The sequence below is a fragment of the Saimiri boliviensis genome, chromosome 9, assembly GCF_048565385.1.
Source record: "Saimiri boliviensis isolate mSaiBol1 chromosome 9, mSaiBol1.pri, whole genome shotgun sequence".
In the NCBI taxonomy this organism is placed as follows: Eukaryota; Metazoa; Chordata; class Mammalia; order Primates; family Cebidae; genus Saimiri; species Saimiri boliviensis.
Window position 1 is genome coordinate 21031063 of NC_133457.1, and position 16063 is coordinate 21047125.

General features: G+C 38.4%; 1 non-coding gene across 1 annotated transcript; it reads right to left on the reverse strand.

Moving 5' to 3' along the window:
* Positions 1-2284: 2284 nt before the first annotated feature.
* Positions 2285-2448, reverse strand: LOC120368380 (U1 spliceosomal RNA). Its single transcript, XR_005582534.1, has one exon. It is a non-coding gene; the product is annotated as a U1 spliceosomal RNA (small nuclear RNA).
* Between the last annotated feature and the right edge of the window lie 13615 nt (positions 2449-16063).

The window sequence follows — 16063 nt, forward strand, 5'->3', positions numbered from 1 at the left end:
CTGGGAAGAAAAAAGTATTGTTTCATTCTGGAGCTCTGTTTGGAGTGATAAGTGTACCTTGGGAAATAGGAATATTCTTAATTCTTAACAGTTAACAAATCACTTTCACAGGTATTAAACCTAAACATTTGCTGTGTTTTTTAGAATCACTGAGATAATCTGAATTTCCTTGGCAATACAAAATAGCTTCTGGTATAAATGCAAGAATGAAGAACATTTATTTACAATGTAGTATGAGAAAGGTCATATTCATTTTGTCATACTTTTGTAGTGAATAACATTTTGCTAAATGATACAAATAGCAGAGCATAAAACCAAAAACATACGTTTTTTTGAGATGGAGTCTCAATCTGTCACCCAGGCTGGAGTGCTGTGGCGTGATCTTGGCTCACTGCAACCTCTTTCTCTCATGTTCAAATGATTCTCCTGCCTCTGCCTCCCCAGTAGCTGGAACTACAGGCACGTGCGACCACGCCCAGCTAATTTTTTGTATTTTTAGTAGAGATGAGGTTTCCAGGATGGTCTTGATCTCCTGACCTTGTGATCCACCCACCTCGGCCTCCCAAAGTGCTGGGATTACAGGCTTGAGCCCAGCAATAATCAAAACTTGACTCTTATAAGATCACTTCTGTGTAGTAATAGGTGACAGAGCTCAGAATTCTGTAAGTACATCCTCTCAGCATTGCCTTTCCTTTGGAAAGCCATGTCTTTGCTCAGCTTGTAGCAAAAGACGCTAATTTGATCACACTGACTCCTTTTAATGCAAAGACTGAATTGTTTTTAGACCACTGGTGATTAATGTGGGTATTGATTAGCTGATCAATAAGGCCACAGTGTCTAATTATTGATAATCCCTCTCAAATGAAAGATCGAGTGTAAGGAGTCCCAGTTACAGAGTTCAAAATACAAAGTGATTCAATGTGATGCTTGGTAATTGAAAGTCAAACTAATCCCATAAATTAAATCACAACAATCCATAACATTTACCTGATAAATCCTTTGGAAACTGTATTTAATTTTTACTATCCTGGACTTGTCCCCCTGCTCCTCCCCCCTTGAATGTCTTAAAGCACACAACTTGTTGAGGGAGATAAAAATCATTCTAAAGTGATTTATCTTCATGAAGTAATGGCACCATCACTGATGGCTACATATTTTAAATAATGGTTTCAACTTTATATCACATCATAGGATGAAGAATAAAGAAAACTTACCATGAATGCTCAAGAGAATGAAGACTGTCCCTAATACTTGGACTCACAGACCTGAAGGAACTTCAGAGATTATGAACTCTCCCTCTTGCTCCCCTATAGTTTAAAAGACTTATGATTGTTGTACAACCAGCCAGAGGGTAGGACAAGCTTGAGGATGTAGGTCTGTTACAGCTGCTGCCCTTTCTTGTCATGTAATGAGTAGGTAAGGATTATTTTGAACTAGGGTAAAATACTTACTCATATAGTCAATGGCCATGATGTGCAATAAAGATAAAATTTCTTTTATATTCTTAGACAGCTCTCAGTTTGCTCCAGCATCCCTGCAATTTCCACTGGCGATGTGGGGGCAAGGTGAGGAGACTTTGCCAATGCAAGATCAATCTCCATTTGAGGTTACCTCGGTCTCTTTTAGATCCATGCTTAATTTGGAAAATCATTTCTTCCTCCCTTGCTCCTCCTCAAGATTATGAGGGCTTGTGTGACCCCATGGGAGTGAGGGAGGAGAGATGTGGATATGTGTGAGCTTTTGCCTATCTACTGGAATTCACTAAATCTGCCATGGAGTGGGGGATCTGATGCCTTGGAGCTCTGTACTGTTCACTACTAAGGCACAGCTCCTCCTGCCTAGTATTTTTTCTTCTGTTTTTTTCTCTTGCAACTTTAATTTTGGCACATTTGATATCTGCAAAATAATCAGCATAATACATATGAGTTCGAAAACATAATAATAAACACTCATTAATTCACCACCAACATAAGAAACAGAATATAATCAGTGCTGCTGAAATCTTCTATTAGTCTCTTCCCAATTTCCCCAACCTGATTCCACCCAGGTGTAACCACTCTTCTTAAGTTTTCTGTTTATCATTTCTTTGCTTATCTGAATGAATTTACAATATAGACTTAGGTGTTCAAAAAGTATAGCTTGTTGTTTTCGCTTGTCTTTTTGAATATCATATCGTGCTTCACAGTTTGCATGCTTTGACTTCCTTTTTTTTTTTACTCAAGATTCTAAGATTCATGTATTCTTATCTCTGTGAATTCTTTTTTTAAAAGAATAGTTTTTACACCAGGGGAGAGCACGAATGCAGTCCCCCACTATCACAAATTATGCAGTCGAGTTTCCCACATTTGGGGAAATCACAGGGGTCAGTACATCCGGAGTGCAATGGATAAGCCTCGCCCTGGGAAAACCACCTTTGTGATCATGGTATCGCCCCTGCCAGGTAAGTATCTCTGTGAATTCTTAAGCCAAAGTCCAAGTTGGTGAGAACAGAGTCTCTAAGGAACCCAGACTGCATTTTTCTCTTGCCTTTCCTCCTCAAAAACATCCCCCTTCCTCCTCTGTAGAAACTATGCTGAGATTTCTACATCCTCCACCTATCTGGTGAGAACATCTCTTTCATAATATTCTGTCCTCTCTGCACAATTATTTAGAGTAAAACTTTATTATACATACTTTAATCAAATTGGACTGTTTATATGTAAAAGGAAGATTTATAAATATAGGAAATCTCACTCTTTTACAAGAAAGCCTAGGTTTTTGAACTTGTATTTTCAACTAAGGCAGTGTATCTTGCATCAATCCAACCTTCACATCAAAACGTCTTAAAAACTGTATACAGTGTGTTGTTGCTAAGCAGGTACTTGAAGCTATCAAAGGGCAACCAAAGCATCACAGGCTTGAGGAGCCAAGATCTCAGAGAAAAGAGAAAGACACTGAGAGTGAGCTTGACTTTCTCTGCCTTCTCTCCTCATAAGGCATTTGCCAATTTTTAAGAGTTTCCGATAAGACGCTTTAAAGAAAGTGGCAACTCGGCACTGACGTCAATAAATAGAGAGGAGTGAATTAAGTATCCATATGGGGGGGAAATTAATCTGGACCCTCTACCTTGTACAATACACAGAAATTAACTCCAGATAGATTTTAGACATATATGGGAAAAGTAAAACATCAAAGCTTTCAATATGACATAGGAAAATGTCTTCATGACCTATATATAGGTGGGCAAGAATTTCTCAGACAAAATACAAAAGCTTTAAAATCAATCATAAAGGAAAAGATTGATAAATAAGACCACTTTAAAATTAAGACGACTTTACATAAAAAGACACCTTTAAAAACATAAAAAGGTAAGCCAATAGTGGAAGAAAGTATATTTCTGACAACAATTTTATATACAAAGATAAAAAGATCCGTAAATCAACAAGAAAAAAAAAACTATCAAAGCAGTTTTAATGAGAGAAACAAACAAACCAACAAAACCACTTGAATAGGCATCTTACAAAAAAAGATAAGGTGGCCAACATCATTAGCCACTAGGGAAATGCAGTTTAAAACCTCCATGAGATCCCACCATACACACATGAACTAGCTAAAATAGGGGAGACAAGTCACAGTAGCAAGTATTGGCACCTGTAATTTTCACTTACTGTACTGAAAAATGAATTGTGGGATAGTCACAAAATGAAATGCTAACTGATCTGCACACAATAGCATGGCTAAATCTCACAAACCTAATTTTGAGAGAAGGAATTCAGATAAAAATTACCAAATATTGGATGAGTCATTTTATATAAAGTTCAAAGATAAGCAAAACAAATCTATCGTGATAGAAGTTAACACCAGTGGTTACTTCGCTGGGGCATAATGAGAAGGAGTGAGCAGAGAAACTTCTGGGTCACTGGTAAAACTCTTTATCTTGACGTGGATAGTGGTTACACAAGTGCATTCACTTTGCAGAAATTCATCAAGCTGGGCAGTCATGATTTGTGCTCTTTTTGTCAGTATGTTCTATTCGATTGAAAAGTTTACTGAAAAAAAAAAAAAGCCTATCTTTTGAGACAATTATCTTAGTGCAGATCAGAAGTCCTATTTCAGAATTTAAAAACTCATCATTGAATCTTTCTTTCTTTTTTGTTCTGCCTCTAGCTGGATAGAAGAATCATGTAAAAGGAAGTACAAAAATGAAAAGAACATTAATATATTTCAAAAATATTATCCCTGTTACACTTTCCATAAAGCCTAGAAGCGAAAGAACAGAAACAGGTATAAATTAAAACTGTAATATAATTCTTCAAGATAATGGCAAAAATATCTTTGAGAGGATATGCTTTGTGGTAATGAGGATGTTTGAATATAGACATTCTTATAGTATTGGTACATGCATTCTGGGGGAAAATTTGGAAGAAAAAAAAACTTTAAAAAATGCATACTATTTGACCTAACAATGGCCTTCCCAGGAATCTGACTTAAAGGAAAGAAGATCTTTGCAGGGATTTACCTGCAAAACTTTCTTTGCAATATTCTTTAAAATATAAAGAAATGTAGAAAAAAAAAATCTGTTCAAGAGCAGAAAAAGTATGCCACATTTATATATAAAATTGTTGAAAAAATCTATTGAGAAAGAGTGATGTTCATATGTATTTTTAATTATTTTTACTTTACAAATAGTTGTTTATGTTAATGGAGTATTATATTATATATGATATATATTCACATTATAGAATGATTATTTTAAGCCAATTAACATATCTATCACCTCACATACCTTTTTTGTAGTAAAAACATTTAAAATCTATTTTTAAAGCAATTTTGAAGTATACCGTATGTTACTATTAACTATGGTCACTTTGCTGTGCAATAAATCCTTGAAACCTATTCCTCCTAACTGGAACTTTGTACTCTTTGGTCAGCTTCTCCTCACCACCAATCTCCCCACTCCCAGGTAACCATCATTCTACTCTCTACTTTTCTAAGTTCAACTTTTTATAGATTCCACATGTAAGTGAAATCATGTGATATTTTTCTTTCTATGCCTAGCTTATTTAACTTAGCATATTAGCCTCCAGGTTTGTTCGTTTTGTCACAAATGGAAATTTCCTCCTTTTCTAACACTGAGTAGTATTTCACTGTATATATATCTATATATCTATATCTATATCTATATAGATAGATATATCACATATTCTTTATCCATTAATCCATTGACAGACACTTTAGGTTGATTCTACATCCTAGATACTGTAAATAAAGTTACAATGTTCACACTTTATTATACATGAGAAAAAGCAAGTCATTAAACAAATAGACAACACACGATTTCACCTTGTTAATACGCATTGAAGAAAACTCCAGAAGAGCACACTTCAAGGAGCAAGAATTCCCTGTGAATGGTGGAGTCATTCACTCATTAATTAATTCAATATTTACTCTATATGCCAGGCTCAATGTTTGGAAACTGATGTATCAAGATAGACACATACTCTGCCATTATGGAGATTAAAACCTGGAAGAAGTGGCTCAGCCTGTAATCCCAGCACTTTGGGAGGCCAAGGTGGGAGGATCACTTGAAGCCAGGAGTTCAATACCAGCCTGGAAACATAGTGAGACCCCTCATCTCTACAAAAAAATTTTTTTAATTAGCAGGCACAGTGGTGTGCACCTGTAATCTTAGCTACCTGGGAGACTGAGGCAAGAGGATCTCTTGAGTCCAAGAATTCAAGGCTGCAATGAGCTATGCACTCCAGCCTGGGCAACAAAGTTAGACCTTGTCTCTTTAAAAAAAAAATTTCACCCATCTAACCCCACTAGAAGCCTCCTGAGCAAAGGCACCTTAACCATTGCAGACGTTAGAGTTGTTCAAAGCATTCATAGGCAAGAAATGAAGGCTTTTTAACCTGAAATTTCCCAACTACAATTTAAGGACATTTCTTTGCTCAGGAAAGGTGAGAAAGAGCTGGTCACCTTCTGCCTACAGTTGCTCCACACTAGAAATGGAAATCGATTTAAAATTATTAAATCATTTCTAAGAGCCAAGAGGGCCATGGTGTCATTTTTGTTTGAGTTTGAGTTTGTCTTAAATGCTATGGCCAGCCTCAAAATATAAAAGAGCAGAGCAGAGGCATAATTTTTTTTATTGCATTTTAGGTTTCAGAGGCATAATTAAAGTGAGATACTTTAGAGTGAGATTCATGTTTTCTCATTTGATTTATTCTTGATCTGGGGCACCCATGAAACAATACTTCTATACCTTTAGGCACACAATAATTATAACCTATGGTTGAAAGCAGAGATACTGGAGCCAGGCTTCCTGAATTCAAATTCTGTATCTGTCATTTCTGAGTTTTGTGAACAAGGACAAGTTACTTAAGGTCTCTGAGCCTTAGTGTCGTCATTCATAAAATGGAGGTGATAATAGTAAATATAGCATGCTGTTATGAGGATTAAATGTGATGATATAAAGTTCTTGTGACAGGGCCTGTCTGGTGAAAAGTAAGTTCTGAAAAGTTGTTTATTATTATTGCATTCTCAGTATAAAGTGGCTCCCCTCTTTAATGGAAACATAAAGATTTCTGCAAATACTTAAGTTGCAGCATATCCAAATTAAGAAGTCACATGGGCCGGGCGCAGTGGCTCAAGCCTGTAATCCCAGCCCTTTGGGAGGCTGAGGCGGGTGGATCACGAGGTCAAGAGATTGAGACCATCCTGGTCAACATGGTGAAACCCTGTCTCTACTAAAAATACAAAAAAATTAGCTGGGCATGGTGGCACGTGCCTGTAATCCCAGCTACTCAGGAGGCTGAGGCAGGAGAATTGCCTGAACCCAGGAGGCAGAGGTTGGCGTGAGCCGAGATCATGCCATTGCACTCCAGCCTGAGTAACAAGAGCGAAACTCTGTCTCAAAAAAAAAAAAGAAGTCACATGGAAGAGGCTGAGCATACTGGTTCATGCCTGTAATCCCAGCACTTTGGGAGGCCGAGGCAGGCGGATCACTGAAGGCCAGGAGTTTGAAACCAGTCTGTTCAACATGGCAAAACCAAAACCCCATCTCTACTAAAAATGCAAATATTAGCCGCGTGTGATGGCACACGCCTGTAGTCCCGGCAGCTTGGGAGGCTGGGGTAGGAGAATCACTTGAACCAGGAAGATGGAAGTTGCAATGAGCAAAGACTGTGCCACTACACTCCAGCCTGGGCAACAGAGCAAGACTCTGTCTCAAAAAAAAATAATAATAATAATAATGCACACGTAAAAAAAAAGTCACCTCACAACACACAATCTATCAAATTATATCTGAAATTTGAAAATTGAGCAATTAATTATGTGGCTAGTTTGTTCAATTTAGATAACCAATAAGAATTGTTCAATCTTTTTTTAACAAACAAATCTTTGTTTTTGTTTTAAAATTTTTCCTCTGTTTTTCCCTTCATATTTGCCACTAGTCTGTCAATTTTCTGTATTCCATACTGCTCAGCACCCACATAAGCCCGTACTTTCCTGGAAACTCCTGTCTCATTGTGGCTTCAGAGGAGCAGGATGGTGCAAAGACTGCTTGGAAGTGATGTAGACACCGAAGAGGTCATGTTTGACAATTATTTTTGCCCTGCTAGTCCCCAGGCTCATGGATTATTTACATAGTGCTTTACAATTGCTGGATCAGATCATATAATTCTCTCTCTAGGTGTCATGGCTGGTTAGACAACTCTAGTTATAGCCTCATTCAGTTAAGTCATAATAATTTCGTGTGTACAACAAGCATGGAGCTATGTGAGGCTGAGGAGATTTAGGGATTGCTCTGCCTAAAATCCATAATCATTGCGTTCAGTGTAATCAAGATTCCATCCTCTCTTTCTTACAGTATCAGAAGAGGGAGAGTGAGGGAGGCAAAAAGGGGAGAAGAGAGGGATAGAGGAAGGAATTTCATGATCCCATGTGCCCCCTCTAGTTCTTTATTTCTTTGTTTTCCTTTTACAGGAAACCAAGAAATGGAGGAATCTCCTCCATTTAGGTTACTCCACGGTCTTTCTTCCCATTCCCTCTTAAACTGTCTCCAGAGTTTCATATCTACCACAGTATCAAAGCTTCTCCCTCCATATTGTTAAAAGTCATAATCAATTCTCATCTACTCTAAGCTCTCTGTCACACTTGATGCAATTGATCACTCCCTCTTTCTTGCAATGCTCTCTTCACAATCACACTATCTGGTTTCCCTATAGTCTAGCTGCCTACTTGTTCTCAGCCTCCTTTATTGTATCCTCCTCCCCTTCCCAACATGTAAGCATCAGAATGCCCCAGGCTTCTGACTGGATGAGCTCCTCTGGTGCCGTGGCTTTAAACATCATCTATAAGCTGATGTTTCCCAGATGTGTGTCTCCAGCCCTGATTCCTCATCAGAACATCAACTGCCTAGTTAACATATTCACTTGATTTTCACCACCCCTCAAACTGGTTCTTCTGTCATGCTTCTTCATTTCAACAAATGGCATATACCAGGTCTTAAAATCTTGACATCATCTTGACCTCTCTTACTCTCAAACCTTGCAAAATATGTCACCACCCTAGTCTAGGCTACCATCATTTCTCTCATGGATTACTCCACAAGCCCAGCTGGTATCTTGGCCTCCACTTCTGTCCTTCTAAGCTCCGTTCTCCACACAATGTGATCAATTTAAGATGGCAATCAAATGTTGCTATTCCTCTGCTTAGAATACTCCAAAAGTTTTCAATTTCATCCAAGATAACTCAGAATGCCTCACCATAATCTATACATTATCTTATAGACATTACCTCCTCACTCACTTTACTCTACATGGGCTCTCTCATTTCTTCTAACAAGCCCATTTTCACCTCAGGTTCTTTGCACTTGCTGCTGCCTCTTCCTTGGATGGTCTATTCTATCATCTATGTGGCTGACTTCTAGACATTTAGGCCTGAAATTGAATGTCACCCACTGGGCCTCAAGAAGGCCCAAATTACCCCTCACTGCCCACACATACCAACATCATTATCACCATTGCTTAGTTTTATTTTCTTGTTCTCACCACTGTATAATTCAGAAATTTGCTTACATTTTCTTGCCTTACTCCCCATTAAAACATCAAGTTTCTTGTTTGCTTCTCTGTCCTTGCATTGAGAGTAATGCCTGCAACATAAACTTATTGAGTGAATAAATATTATATATTTTCCTTAATGAACCACAGAATGTCCTGTGGGAGGCTAAAAATTGATTTGAGAGGTGATTCTTTGCCTTATGGGGCAAACAAGCAGAGATAGGAAGATGTGAAGAAATTGTGATGTGTATGTTCACTTCCTACTCCCCTGAGCGCTGACTCTGGCCAAGTAGGAAAGCACTTCACTTGGGAATCTGTTAGGGGATATGAGGGTTTGTCTGGGAGACATGGCTCATATCTCATGGACCTGTGCTGGCTTCAGATGCTGCACTGTCAGCTCAGACCAGTATTCAACATGCTTTAACACAGGCTTCTTTCCCTGGTACAACTCTAGGACTTTTTGAATATACCACCACCTCTTTCTCTCATCCTTCCCCAAGATTTCTGTTCCTCTTCCTCCAATTGCCCAACATTACTGCCTCAATATCAGTAAACTTTCCACTCACCTAGAACAGTGGATGATTTCTGGACCTTCTGCTCCTGAACCACACACACACACACACACACACACACACACACACACACATAAATTGTGAGTCTGGAACGCTGAGAAAAAGAATCATCCTATATATACACCCACCTTTTAATCAGTGGCAAATCACCACCTTCTTGGTCCTTTAATCTCTCAGAAACATAAAAAGCCTGGTTTGAAAGCAATCAAGAAGTAAAAAATTTCTAAGAAATTAATGCTGAGAAAGTTCATCTTCTATTGCCTCAACCACTAGTTGTAGGTAACTCTAGGTGATCTTTAGTAAATTGAGGTGAGAATCTGAATGATTAGCAAAGATTTTTGAGAGTGATGAGAGACAGAAGCCTCCTGTTCGCATAGTTCCTCCTCCTCTCACCAATGATTACGGAATAAATATGCCAGGAAGAAAAGCTAGATGGAAAAAACCAGGAAATTACTTATTGCAATTCTGAACATGTTCCATTTTCCCTTTCTTCTTCATTCCAACATAACATGCTCTGGTAAAATTGTTAAATTTCCAGATGAAAAGAAGGATGTAACATCTTATAAAAATAAGTAACTTTCCCAACAAATCCCCCCACGTGGGATCTTGTACATTAATGATTTTATGTAAATTTGTACATATGTACATATTAGTTTGTACTCAGTAGATGTTCAATAAATATATAAATGGGTGCATAAAAATCAGTGAGGCTTAACAGAAGCTCTTTTGTCAAAATGGAATAACAAAATCAGATCTTAGAAAGTTATCATCGCAAGGTGAATAATTTTTAATAGATAAACTCACTGAACCAATTGAAAGCCAGCAGTCATCGACTAATGTCTCTTTTAAATAATTAATTCATTTCAACAACATTTATTGTAGTCTGCTGTGCAATAACTTTATTAGTCACTCTTTTTTTTTTTTTAGTAGGGATGGGGTTTTGCCATGTTGACCAGGATGGTCTTGATCTCTTGACCCCGTGATCCACCTGCCTCAGGCTCCCAAAGTGCTGAGATTACAGGCATGTTTTAAACATTTGAACCCGATGCATTTATTTTTATTTTATGTACGTATGTATGTATGTATTTTAGAAGCAGAGTTTTACTATATTGTCCATGCTGGCCTCAAACTCCTAGGCTCAAGTGATCCTCCCACCTTGGTCTCCCAAAGTTCTGGAGTTACAGGCATGAGTTACCATGCCTGGGCATGAAAAACTTTTAAAGACAAAAAATGAGAGACAGGAAGATGTAGCTTCCACTAAGGCCCAGCAGTTGTGGAACTCCAAACCTGCATCTGAAGCAGGCAACATCAATCTAAATCATAAGCTACGTATGAGTTTAAATTCCAAACTTGTACCTTCATTATCATATTTCAACTCATTGTACTTTAGAATGAAAACCCTTCTTCTGGTGGTTACTCACTGATAAATTCTTAGAAATAGCTGAAGTTAGAAGTTTCAGGACAGGCCATGCAACCACGTACATAAAAGTATCTGGTTCTAGTGGCTTCTGTCTGCAATCCCAGTACTTTTGGAAGCAAAGACAAGAGAATTTTTGAGCCCAGGAGTTTGAAACCAGCCTGGGCAACAGAGTGAGATCTTGTCTCTACAAAAATTTTGAAAATAAAAATAAAATGAAAAAAAGAAATTTCAGGACAAATTTTTCAAGGAGTTGCTTTATATTTTTATAGAAAAACTCATAGAACTTGCCATACCTGCAGAAAATATCATGTGAAAATATTAGGTTGAGCAGGGGTTTTGATTTAGCTATAGACTGGGGAATAAATCCCTAAACTTTTGAAGCTAATATCATAAAGGTTTCTATTAAGCAACTCTTTGTGTCATAAAGTCCTAAACTAAGTTTGAATCCAGGAAAACAATTTTTATAAATTATATTTCATGAAAAACATTTCATCTTTAATAAGCATCCAAAAAAAAATCTCCATTAATGGAACTGAGTAAATGTAAAGTTGCTACATAACATTTTCTCCCTTCATTTCACAAACATTTATTATATTCCTCTTCTGTGTTAGGCAGCATGCTCAGCTTTGTATAAGGTTTTATAATGAATACAAATGCATCATCTCACTTGAACCTCCTAACAGCCCTTAGGGACTACTGTTATTATTTCCACTTTACAGTCAAATAAACGAAGGTTTACAGAATTTAAGTGCCTGAGATCAGTAAATAAGAAATGAAGCTCATTCTTAACCCACAATTTTCCCATGGAATTGGATATCTTGCTTAAAACTATGTTAACTACTATGTCCCAAAATAAAATCTTCACCAGATTTTAAGTCACAATAATTTAGATTTTCCACATTCCTTTCAACCAATCAAAGCCTGAGAGGTTTCGTAACAAAACCACAACCCTTTACAGCATGGTTTTGTGAGTTGTCCCTCTCTAAGTGAGACATGTTATTTTGGGCAGTCTCATGTGATGAAAGAGATAATGGGCTCTTTGGGCAGTAATAAAAACAAAATTACTGCCCTAACAGTAAGTAAAATAGAAATCGAAACCTAAAAAAATAGGATTTTCTGATTTCACAGATAAGCCATCAAGAAGCTTTGGGTTTTATGTCTCAGTGTTATTTTCCCTGTCACTTAATAACATGCCAACGTATGTTTTCTGGGCTCATTTTAACATATAAATGAACAATTCATATTCTTTCTTGAAAACATAGGCTTTTCACATACAGGATGAACAATAAGAAAATGTGGGAAGGAGGTGCACGTGAAGGCTCTGCTGGCTGGGCCTCCCTGAAGCCTTCCCTGCTCTGCAGCACAAGGCACCACAGAGCAGCAGGTCAGGGAGGGATGAAGGGAGACCCAGCCAGCATTGCCCTCAGGAGCCCCCAGGCGAGCTGGGGCTTCATGGTCACACGCAATCAGGAAAGCCTGAGTGTTTGAGGCGGAACATCCCTGAGACAATACATTTTTGTTGTTTTTTCTTTTGAGGGTGAAGATCCAGGTGGCATGTAACCAACCAACAAAGCCTTAAAGTGAAAATCTGAGGGGGAAGAGGTCACACCCCATAGTTCAGTCAGAAAAGTCTGTTTTGGCAGATACAGCAAATGAATGAGGAGTAAAATGAAACAGCACAGGGAAAGAATTGCCAGGAATTCCTGAGCAGAAGAAATCTTAAAAACTGAAGGAGTGCAAATTTTATCCAATTTTCAAGCTAGGAAATTAGCCTGCTGCAGCTTTACAGATGCTGGCAGAAGATACAAGACGCCTAGGTAGGAAACAAAAGACTTTATATCCAGAGCACAGCAAGCAACATTAGCATCAGCATATTTACATCAATTTCCCTTGCTCCCAAGTTCCCAGGGGCAATGTAGATGGACCCTCAGAGGTATCTGCACATGCATGGGTTACATTATGGGAATGGAAGACTGAGCTTAGGGAACATGAATCTCTTATAATGGCAATAAGCATGCTGGCCCTTTGCTCTGGAGGAAGACACTATATCTGTCTGCCAAGGATGTTCACCATACAAATACGTTGAAAAGATAGGAACAAAAAGCAATCAGTGTCTCTTTTGCAAGATGTATACAAATGCAAGAGACTCAGGGAGAATTTTGTCTGCCAACAAAGAGCTGCCTCCTGGCAAGTTCTACAACCAGTTCTTCAGCTGTGGTCACTTGAAAGAACATCTGTGACTCAATCACAGAATCACAGTGTAATTTCTGAAAAGCTAGACAAGAAGGACAGAATCTGCCTTACATTGGGCTCCCTAAAAACAGACATTAAAATGAAGATTCACATGCAAATAATAACTCATTAATGAAATTATTCCAGGACACTCCTGTAAGAAACTGCTATGAGTCCCTAAAGCTGAGCTATAAACTCATAGACACTTCCAGTCTTTTGAGCTGGCAAAGAAAATGACTCCAGTAGCTGAGGGGCAGACTTTCAATGAGTCACAGTTTCAAGTCATCAGATGCAAAAGCACATTGAAGTCAGGGAGAAATACAGGGAAATAGTAAAAGAGAGTGAAGGGGGTCTGGGCCAGGTGTCAACAGTATTTGCTATGAAACAAGAAGTCTCCAGGCAAGTTATTGCTTCAAAAAGCTTATAATTTTCCTTATTTTGTTCATTCAGTAATGAGTCTCTACTATGTGCCAAACACAGTCCTGGATGCTAATGGTACAGAGATAAATGACACACAGTCCATTTACTTAAAACGTTCACAGTTCAGTGCAAGAGACAGACAAGTAAACCAACATGTGATATCTTGGTGAGGACAAAGGGGAAGCAGAGTGACTGAGAGTCAAAGATGGCATCACAGAGGGGTCGGCTTCTTAATTAGGTCTGAAAGATGAGTAAGAGTTCTCCAGCCAGATTATTCTCTCCAGGAGCAGGTACGAGAGGGAAAGAAATGCCATCCAAATCCCTCTAAAATCCAAAGCACACATATGGCCCCTTTTGGAAGTACGGACAGACAGGTGTACAGTATAATGGTTAATACTGTGACATACCCTCAACTTCTAATGGGAACACAGGTCACAGTTCATCCTCAGTTCTCCCATGCAATAGAGGAAGGCAGCATGAGTTAAGGTCAAGGGTACTTGGGGGCTATGATAGCAGAGTACAAAGCACTCAATGGAATGTGTGAAGAAGTTAAAAGCTGTTATTGCATTTAATTCTCTTTAAAATGGTAATAATAGTGCCATTATGGGAATCTGTCTCTTGGCCATTTCCTTTCCTAAGTTTCTTCCCTTTATTATATTGTTTTTCTCTCCTTCCTTATCCTTCTTTCTCTTCTTCTGGAGCTCTGATGATAACATAGAAACCTCCAAACCTTAAGGTAAAGTGCGAATCAGGAGAACCAGGAAAAGGAAACCCCAATACTTCCTTATTGCCCCCAGAGAGAAGAGAGCTAGACTGGACCACATGGATATTACAAAGACTCTTTCCCCAGCTCTGGTTTGTGGTTTAAACTATAATCAGTCTTCTTTGAGTTCTTTCTTTAACTATTGAACTCACACTAATCTTCATCCATTAGTTCACATCCTGCATCAGCCAGGATTCTAGCTGAAAGCAGACAGCACGCAGATATGGTATGTCTTCAGAAATTTGGGGGCAAACAAGACCACTGTGCCTTTACCCATAATAGATGCCAAATTCCAAGCAACACATTATTCAGGCTGTCCTTCAACAAGTATAAAAGTCACAAAGAAAAATGTCAGAGCCAAAGGACCACACACTGCCTAGACCCCAAGGCCCCACCACATGGCACAATTTCAGGAGTGCAGAGAAAATACCTTCTCTGACCACAAACCACACCCTGAATTTCACAACTCCTCCGTCCATAGATGCACAACTGTTTCAGTTTTACCTGAAGTTTGCGCCTGAACCGAAAGGGTCTTATTAAATACAAATGAACAGATGTATACAGTCAACATTTTTAACAAACATTTATTGATGACCTGCTATTTTCTCTGTGCTAATTATTTAATAGTTAGTGGTAAACAAAAGAGGTATCTTACCTGCCCTCAAGGACTTCAGACAAGAGACAAAAAAATAGACATGCATATAAATAAAGATATGATAACAAATTATGATTCATGTTATATAGAAAAAGTACAGAATGTTACAAGTGTTATTAATCATGGATAAAAGGAACTATTCTACTTCAGATTGAGTGGTCAGGAAAGGCCTTCCTAGCCAAGGTCTGACAGGTCAGTAAGACCCTACCAGACACTAAGCTAAGAGAAGAGCTTGATGCATAATGAATAGCGTATGCAAACATAAGCAAAAAAGAGCTGAGGGTATATTAGGACTAAATAAACACTAACGTGGTCAAGGCACCATGACAAAAAGGGAACAACCTAGGTCATATCAACTGTGACAAAGAGTCAGGGTTTCTTTCAATTGCGATGCTTTAAGAGAATGGTGGTAATTTATTTTGGGTTTTAAAAAAATGTATTTCTGGTTTGGGGGTAGAGAATATATTTGAAAGGTGGGAAGAGTAGTATCTTAGTCCATTTTGTATTGCTATAAAGGGATACTTGAGGCTGGGTAATTTATAAAGAAAAGAGGTTTACTTGGTTCATGGTTCTGCGGGCTGTAGAAGCAGCATGGCATCAGCATTTGTTTCTGGTAAGGGTGTCAGACTCATGATGAAAGCTGAAAGAGAGGAGGCATGTACAGAGATCACATAGAGAGTGAAGCAAGAAAGAGGGAAGAAGTGCCAGACGTTTGAACAACTAGTTCTTGAGGAAACTAATAGAGTAAGAACTCATGCACTCCCCACCAGAGAAGGTATTAATCTATTCATGAGAAGAACCACCCCCACAACCCAAATATCTCCCATTAGGCCCCATCTCTAACACTGGGAATCAAATTTCAACATCAGATTTTGAAGGGACAAACATCCAAACTGTAGTAAGTAGCCATGAGAGAAGTGGGCTTGAGGGGAGGATAACTCTACCCTACCCACC